We start from the raw sequence: 8868 nt of genomic DNA on the forward strand, positions 1-8868 counted from the left end.
ATAACCAAATAGAAAAGTTACCTATCAGCATGTGTATAATTTGCAAATGTTCTCTCCAAATGAAATGAAATTTAAATGGGGCAATTTTTAAAAAAAACATTGTACTTGTAATTCTTTTCACAAAAAAGCCCATAGATGTTTAACAAGAAGTTAACTTATATGACCATTGTTCCTTCACTGACAAATTCTTGGAGTACAAAAACAAAAGAAATCTTGAGTCAAAGCATACATATAACTTACATAGGCTTTGTCCAAATGAGTTGAAACTTAACCATAGAGTAATAGAGAAAAATGACAATATACCTGTGGCTCTTTTTTTTTGCAAAGAAGCCCAAAAATGTTGAAGAAGTTGAGTTTTTAAAAAATCATTGTTCTCCACCCTCGGAGATTCTTGGAGTACAAAAACAAAGGAAAGCTCAGTATGCATATAACTTGCATAAATTTTTTCCAAATGAGATAAAATTTAAGTATGGAGCAACAAAAAAACAAGACAACATACGTGTAACTTTGTTTACAGAGAAACCCTAAGATGTTGATGAAGAAGAAGTTGAGTGTTCAAAAGATCATTGTTCTTGACTGTAAGAGACTCCTAGAGTACCAAAACAAAAGAAACTACATATCAAAGAATACACATAACTTGCACAGGTTTTGTCCAAACGAGATAAAACTTTACCATAGAACATCCATGAAAGAGAACAATATACCTGTAAAGTTTTGTGAAGAAAATCTTAGGACTTTGGTAGAACAAGCTCTGCTCTCATAAAACATGTGAAACACACTTTGTGTTTGTATAGAGGAAATGAAATTTCATAAGGATACCGATAGGGCAAGCAACAATGAGGCTGTAAAATTTCGTCAAGAAAGAAGAAGCGGGGAAAGAGATATGATAAATTTAAGTTTCGCCTAAGAAAGAGGGGGAAATTGAAAAGGGGAGAAATGAAAAGTCAAACATAAAACTCCTTAAGGGGCAAGAAAGAGAGTCCATATTTCTCCTAATGTTTATGATTTTTTTAAATGTAGATTAGTTCGTGGGTTCGACAGATTGAGTCACTCTATCTCGTGGTCGCCAATGAGAGCTAATTTTAAAGCTAAAATTCAAGCACAAAAGTGACTTGAGAGTCTTAAAAGAGGCGGTTATGGTGAAAAAATGGAACAATCATAGATGAAGGAGCTAGAGTTTTCCTAGATACATTTCGATGCCAAGAATTTGATACAAGTGTCCCTTTGTCAAGATTGAATTCTTTCCCCCCCCACCCATCATTTAATGGCCGTAATGTTTGGCATTACAAAGTAGGTACTGGATTCAAAAGCCAAAAAGTATGTGATGGATGCCAAGATGATAGATTTTGATGCTAGGAAGTCACCCATCTAATCGAGTCACGATTCTGAGACCATTTGCCCCTTCGTCCAGTAGGCCGAAACCACTTGCGAGTAAGTAAAACATGAAAGTTGGAACTATTTTTTTAAATGGTTAGTAGTTAATCATGGTTTAGAAGGCCAAAAGCCACAAAAATCACACGAGAGAGTGGGCACATTTTTTTCAATGCCCCTTTCTCATTAAAAAAATCATTTTTGGCACATGCTGCAATCCTTCTTCATCTCTCTAAGCCATGAGATACTAACTTTCTTCACCCTCCAATACTCTAAACCGTGGAGGAAATAATGTAGCAAATGAAAAGTTCCAATTTCAATATTTCTCTCTTGTTTCTCTCTCCTCTTTGTTCCTTGTTCATATGGTTGCATATGAGAGAGAGGGGGGAGATTGATTTGATGAATAGTGGATGAATGATGGTTTGGAAGCATAATGACATGTAAATCCAATCGTCTGGATGTGTCATCGACTGAAAATAGCATTGGCGGCTCCACATCCTTGAAATATGAGGTATACACATGCAGATTTTAGAGTAAGCAATTGTTATTTAGTTTTTATGATGAATCTTTTGTTTATATGATGAAAAGATGATTGAAAATGGTTGAAATATGTTTATTGATGTATGTAATTTTAAAAATTCATTCATTTTCCTTCTCACATATTAAAAATAATACGATCGTAAAACCTGAAATACGAGATTTAATAAAAAATGGCATTGTTTTTGGATTTTGGAGATTAAATGATGTTCATATGGCATGAAAAATGAGTATCCTGATAGATCACACTTCATATAAGTCATACAAATCAAAAAGCTCAAACAAATCAATAATTTATGTTGAAATAAATGAAAAAAATTGTAAAAAATAGTCAAATGAAGAAAAAAAATTAAGAAAATGATTTTATGTGTTAAAAATTACAAAAAATAGAAGAATATTTGTGATTGTGTAATGAAAGTGAAGAATGAGGGTTTGGCTCATTTTACCTCCATTTGTATGTTAAAGTACATGTTTAGAGCTTGTTTCTATGAAATTATCACGAAACCTCTCTAAATTTGTGCAAGCAAGCAAAACATAAATGTGGTAGGGGGTGTGAGGTTGGAATGGAAAAGATATTTGATTAAATTCCCGATTTATTTGCATATCTTAGTATATAGGCTGCGGTTTATATAAGTTTTAAAGGATTCAGATAGCAGGGTTAGCTCAATATTGTTCCTTAGCAATGCAACATGATAGGATTAGAAAGAAATCATGAAAAGATTGTTTATACACTTCACATTGGCTAGTTTCTAGTTATGTTTTTTAAGCATAGAGTACCATAGACTTTGCATATGCAATCTAAATATGGTATCAAAAGATAAATTCCTAGATATATTGCAATTATATGTTTAGGTGATGACCAATGTTGAGAGTGTAAGATCCCCTTTTGTTGTGGCAAATGGATTAAGTGAGGGATACATATAGACTCTTGGATTGTTACATTTATATTATGAGAGGACTTTGTTACGCTTATGTTCTATGTTAAGATGACACATCCTGGGGCCAATCTCCGGGGTGTAAGAGAGCCATAGGAGCCACAACACTGTGCTAGGGGGAGCTCTTTATGTATGTGACACAAGATGCTAGCCACCTAAATGTTGGGATACTCCCTCTTATTGGAGTATGGAGGAAGGGAAAAAAATCATTGGACTACAAATCGATACAAATGCATGATTTATTTAGAGTAGTGTATAGCCTCCAAACGCTCCTGCTGGCTGTGAGGTGGTGAGGGTGGTTTGGTGAGCATAGGAGGTTCTCGCCTAGAGAACTAGAGCCAGTGTTAGGCCCATTTTAGGTCTTCACATGTTGGAATGAATTGGATATACCTGATGTAGCTTGCACATAAGGATTACCAAACATAGTCTACCACTCAAATTCTTATGTAGCTCCATGAAGGCATACCTATGTAGAGCGGTCCATGAGTGGAGGGTATCATGTCCTTCATAGACATATAAAGGTCTTTCAATACCATAAATGGCTTAGAAATTGGTATTTTAGCATTCTATGTGCCTGTTTATTATTTCATCTAGAACCTGTTTTCAAATATGTATTCAATGTACAATAGATCTATGTAAGATAATATAAGATCTCAAAATTTTTCACTATAATTGGATTTGGATGTATGAAGTTTTTAAATTAGATGTACATCTTTACCTTTGGTTACGTTGTCGTGATGTTGCACGTCTACCACTGCAAACTTGAGGGGAGAGTTTTCTGCTAGGATTTTAGACTCTTTAGTCAGCATCATTATGAGTTTATTTTCCATTGTGTGTATCTTTTGTATTTGCATTTGCATGACACACGAGCACATGTAGTTAGTCTAGGCACAAATTCTTTAATGCATACATTTTTTTTTTTTGTGAAACATCGATCGATTGATTTCATAGCATGGACTAAAATTTGCAAATTGCATGAGTGATTGGGCATGAAGTTCCTTTTCTAAAGCATGTTCTTGATAGGGAACAATTCATGGAAAATCAGTCTACATGAAGGTTTCTATTTTGAAGACTTAAGGACTTGAGGGAAAGATTGAATTAATGTTGATCCTTCGCTTGGACTTTTCTTATGTAACTTATAATTTGGATGTTGCCATCATAAATACTATGTCGACATTTTGTAGTCTACAAAAGTCAAAAGATACTCATTCATGACATCTAAGAGGGGCATTGCAACATCCAACATTTGTATTTTTAAATGAGAGAAAGGGAACTTGCTGTGGTGTGATCTCAAGTGTGAAGAAGACAAACTCTTAAAGAAAAAGTTTCACTAGCAATATGAGCTTGGGATGAGGAAGCCAAAGGATCTAAAGTGGAGATGCTGCAAGTTACACAACACTAGCCAAAGAACCAGGAATGGCCTATGATGAAATCACTAATGTCATGAAACGATGTAAAAAAAGAAAGCTTTTTCCTAAGTTTTTTTAGAGACAAAAGCATCAAGCTTTTGTGAGCCGTGAACTCGGAATCAGGATGAGAGGTCGAGACAACGCTTTAATTGATATTGAAGCTTTTTCAAGATGGTGGATCGCTATAAAGCGATGATAGAAGGAGGAGGGGATCATGGGTGAAGACAAGAATGACGACGAAGGTGGTGAGGAATCGATGGCTAACAGAAGAAGGGAGCTCGAAGGGGTGGACGTTGCTATGACAGAAGAGCTCAGAGGAGAAGACGAGAACCTGAAGAAGAACGTGGCCGCATCGAGACCAAAGGGAACGCCAACCTGCAGTTGAAGGAGGGCAACTGATCCAATCAAGACTCCATTAAGGAGAAGAACCATATTTTGCATGCAAGCTTATGTACACAGTCTCCCTAATTGCCCATACCTCCATCTCAAGTCGTCAAATTCGTCCTCCATCCCCCGGAGATCTCGTTGAGTTTTGCAACAGCCATGCAGTAGGAGAGCTCGATAGAGTTAACGTAGGGCCGCTGTCTTGCATGACGGAGCTTTCATGGTTATCATTGTTAACAATAATATCAGCAGAAGAGAAAAGAAGCAAGAGTGCTTCGTCTGTGCTGAGCTGCAGAAATTGAGAAGGAACAACAACAGCAAACGTGAGCCACAACCATGCATGTGAACCAGTGTTTTTTTCTCCGAGAGATTGCAGGGCCGAGAGCTGTTCAAATTTTGAGTCGCCTCTATTCATGGAGCTTCTTGCCATGTCAAAGAGAGAAAGCAATCCGATTTCTGAAGCCTGCAAGAATAATGGTGGAGTCAAGACAAGAAGTTGAATTGGCATCTTTGTCAAGGGAAAAGATTACTTGGAGTAAAGCTGAGGTGTCAATATATTGGGATCATGAGAAGCCAATCAAACTTGTAGCTATCATACATAGTTGATTGCTTATTGGCCTGTGTTTGAAGCACCCCTAAAACTATAGTGGGCCAGCACCAGACATTCAAATGACCATTGTCCACCTTAGATAAGCTGTCCCAAGCCATAAGATATCCTCGAAGTGGCTCTCACATCTTTGTCTTGGCGCATAAAGCAGCAACAATCAAATAGCCGAACATTGATTCAAGGTACCAAGATGCCACTATTTCCTACTTTGCTTTCAAAGCATCCTTTTACCAACCTAACCCCTTGTATTACCTCATGTGAAATCGTCATCTAAGCTCTTCAAACTCCTTTTGAACTATCCCTTCTCTTAAAACTCTACTTCTTTAAAGAAGCAATGTATTAAAAGCTGAGTAGAGCTTTCACAATTGCATATTGAAATCTATGTATCATGCTGACACATGAAATTGTTCGAATGAGAATCCTAACCATTCCTTCACTCCATGTATTTATCTGGATTTGAGTAATCTTGATCCATTATTCTCATCTCGCTTAGCGTCCCTGCGGTGAGTGACATTCACGAACTCTCCACTCAAATTTCCGTGTGACAACATCTTTCCCTTGAATAATCAGAGGTTATGCTGAATTTTTTTTACAAAGAGATTGATTTTTCATTATATATATTGATTGTTTTGTTTTGATTTAGTCTTCATGTTTTAGATAATTTATTAATATATTAATAATCTTATATGATTCAAAATTTTAAGCGAATGTTTTCTTCACATATTGACCAACATTAAAAGTTAATAGGATACTCGATTGTTTGTGATTTTTAAATTAGGTCCTATGTATTACACATCTTCCTTTTCCAAATTTTTTGAATTCAATACCATTGCTTTACAAGACACACTACTTGAAATTTAGTCTTATAACTTGCAAAAGGAGTTACCATTTGGATGCACTATAATAATACCCATGCCTCTAAAGATCTCCATCTCCAAGGCTTTTGGATGCCCTTCTTATGCAACAACTTCACCAACTTTGTAAGAGCTCTAGCGCCACGTGCCTATAGCTCTAGGGACAGATTCCCTCTAAGTAGCTTTATAGACTACAACTACAATTGTGTCTCTTATACGTACACACCTCTTCCTACATGATTGGGAAATTTGTTCAATACCTCTTTTTGGTAAGAAAATCCATGCCAATAGTTCTGTAACACGAATACATATGGAATACAAAATCTCCTTCCATAAATAAATTTATATACATTGGAAGATTTGCTTTTAATATGATGAAAAATCAAAATTCCTATCTTTTTTCTAATGTTCCCTAATTTTGAACTCATGTAATAGGCACTTTAATACATAGTAACCTCACATCCACACCCACACCCACACCCCCTCCCCGCCAATCCTTAAGCTCTGAAAGTAATTCTAAATATGGTGGACACACAAGTAGCCATTGAGATGCATTGTTGCATAGCCATTGAGATGCATTGCTTGCATTATAATAGTAGTCAATTATAGTATATATTACATTTGTCACAATTATAGGGAAGTATAATCCATTTTACAGCACAATTTTTTAACAAATCTAAATTTAGTAGACATAAGTAGCCATTGAGATGCATTGTCTACATGACAATGTTAGATTTAAGGATTAAGAAGGGCATAGCCATGAACATAATAGGTCATGGATGATGTTTGTTATCCTGTATTATACTATCTTAGATTGACTTCAAAAGCCATTGGATCACTCCCAATCATCGAATGTAGCCATAGCATATTTTTGAGTTGATCCAACAACATAAGAGTCTAAGAAGAAGATCTAGTATGTACTCTGACAACATTAAACTAGGATTCAAACCCCCAAAATTGGAGTGGCATACTAATACAAAGGCGTACCCTTTCTTAGCTTTTGAAAAATTGGTTGTCATACAACCTTGAACTAGGCTTGAACTATTTAGGCTAGATATTGATTCCAAATCATATCTCATAGCCGACAACTTGTGATGTTAGCCTAGAAGATCTCCAATGAAAACCAATCAAGGTCCCAACACTTGTGAGAAATCCATAAGCCTCGTAAGGACATGTTTGGAAACTAGGCTTTAGTTATTTTGGGTTCATGGAACTTCTATAAAATCTCTAGAGATAGAAGGTTTTAATACTTTCTTTTGTAAAACATATGTATGAATGAGGAAATTACAAGATTCACAAGTCAAAACAATCTTACTAACATTGTTTTGGAAAGATAAAACTTGTACTAATCGCCTAATTAACAAAGAAGGCTATTTAACAATCAACAATGGATGTATATATGGATCTTTAAATGAATTAAACATGCTTATATATGTCCTATATGCATGCATTAAGATCTATGTTTGATAACACAATGAAAGACTTCGAGTTAAGTGGACGTTAAGATTGTAAGCACATGGAGCCCAAAAAGAAAATTGAGCGCCATATTCAACAAAGGTAATGTCCCTTGTGATGTTAGGATAAATGGTAGGATCATGGATTTTATGTTTAGAAGTCTTTGTTTGCCTACATTACATTGCATGTGAGGTTTATTTACACAATATTGATTGTTTGTAGAAACAATTGCAAACGTTCACGTTTAGAAATTTAGCAAAATTTGAGATGTGGCCTTTGACTAAAATATGAGCACAAAGTGTATTCCTAGGATAACAAGAGTAGGAACACATATTTTAAATAAAGTGTAACACAAACTATTGTATTCCCATGATAACAAGAGTACGAGCACAATTTCTACATAAACTGTAACGCAAATTACGACAACTTTGAAGGCTTGCAAAAACCAATAGTGTCACATATGATGGTTTAAAATGAGTGGAAGTGACAAACATTTCATTGCTGAAAGTTGAAATCTAGCATGCAATGGAACCAAACCGATCATCTTAGTTAGGATTCATTGCTGAAAAGCCAAGGTCTATCATTGCACAGATTGCAAATTGAAATAGGAAAAGCGAGATTAAACTTGGAAGGTAAGGGCTTTAAAGTTGAGGGAGATGACTTCATGTTAGTTATATTTTTGTAAAATTGATGGGGAAAACCTACATTGTAATTGGAAGTTCTTGAGTGTTATGAGAGAGAGAGAGAGAGAGAGAGAGAGCACTCTTACCAAAACATGTTATATGTTGGTCTCATCGCGCCTCGAATAGAAGCTCTGCATGTGTGCTTCGACTGCTCGAAGTCGAAGAGAATACAAAAACCATTGATGTGTGAATATTAATAATTGGACGTATTAATGTAGGTCGTCGACAGAGCGTGTGATACGATACTATTCGTAGTAGCTGCCACGGAGGAAGGACTGTGATATTGGCGCGGCTCAAACACTGACCATCCATATTATGGGCTGATAATATATATATATATATATATATATAGACAGCAGAATATTCTGTACTGCATCAGTCGAATATTCTGCTCATAATAATGCCAACCTCAGTAGCAGCTGGATGCAACCCTTTGAACCGCTACAATATCGCAGACCTCACTCAGGAGCTCAGGGTTGCCGATGTCATAAGCAATGCAGGTAATGGCGGCCATGGATCCGATGGCTGTAAGGTTGCGATAACCAGCTTAATATATACGGTTACGATAACCTTGTATTTACCACTAAGCTGCCGGCGATTAGTTGACGTGGGCGATAAGGGAATGGCGGACTG

The 8868-nt window shown here is 36.1% G+C and overlaps 1 long non-coding RNA gene across 1 annotated transcript; it reads right to left on the bottom strand.

The window, feature by feature from the left end:
- Positions 1 to 342: 342 nt before the first annotated feature.
- LOC148011254 (uncharacterized) lies at positions 343 to 4892 on the bottom strand. Its single transcript, XR_015689326.1, has 3 exons — positions 4731 to 4892; positions 4584 to 4627; positions 343 to 390 (listed from the first exon to the last, which is right to left on the bottom strand). It is a non-coding gene; the product is annotated as an uncharacterized LOC148011254 (long non-coding RNA).
- Between the last annotated feature and the right edge of the window lie 3976 nt (positions 4893 to 8868).

This window comes from Lygodium microphyllum, chromosome 28 (genome assembly GCF_053477565.2).
Source record: "Lygodium microphyllum isolate KBCC chromosome 28, Lygodium_microphyllum_v1.1.10, whole genome shotgun sequence".
In the NCBI taxonomy this organism is placed as follows: Eukaryota; Viridiplantae; Streptophyta; class Polypodiopsida; order Schizaeales; family Lygodiaceae; genus Lygodium; species Lygodium microphyllum.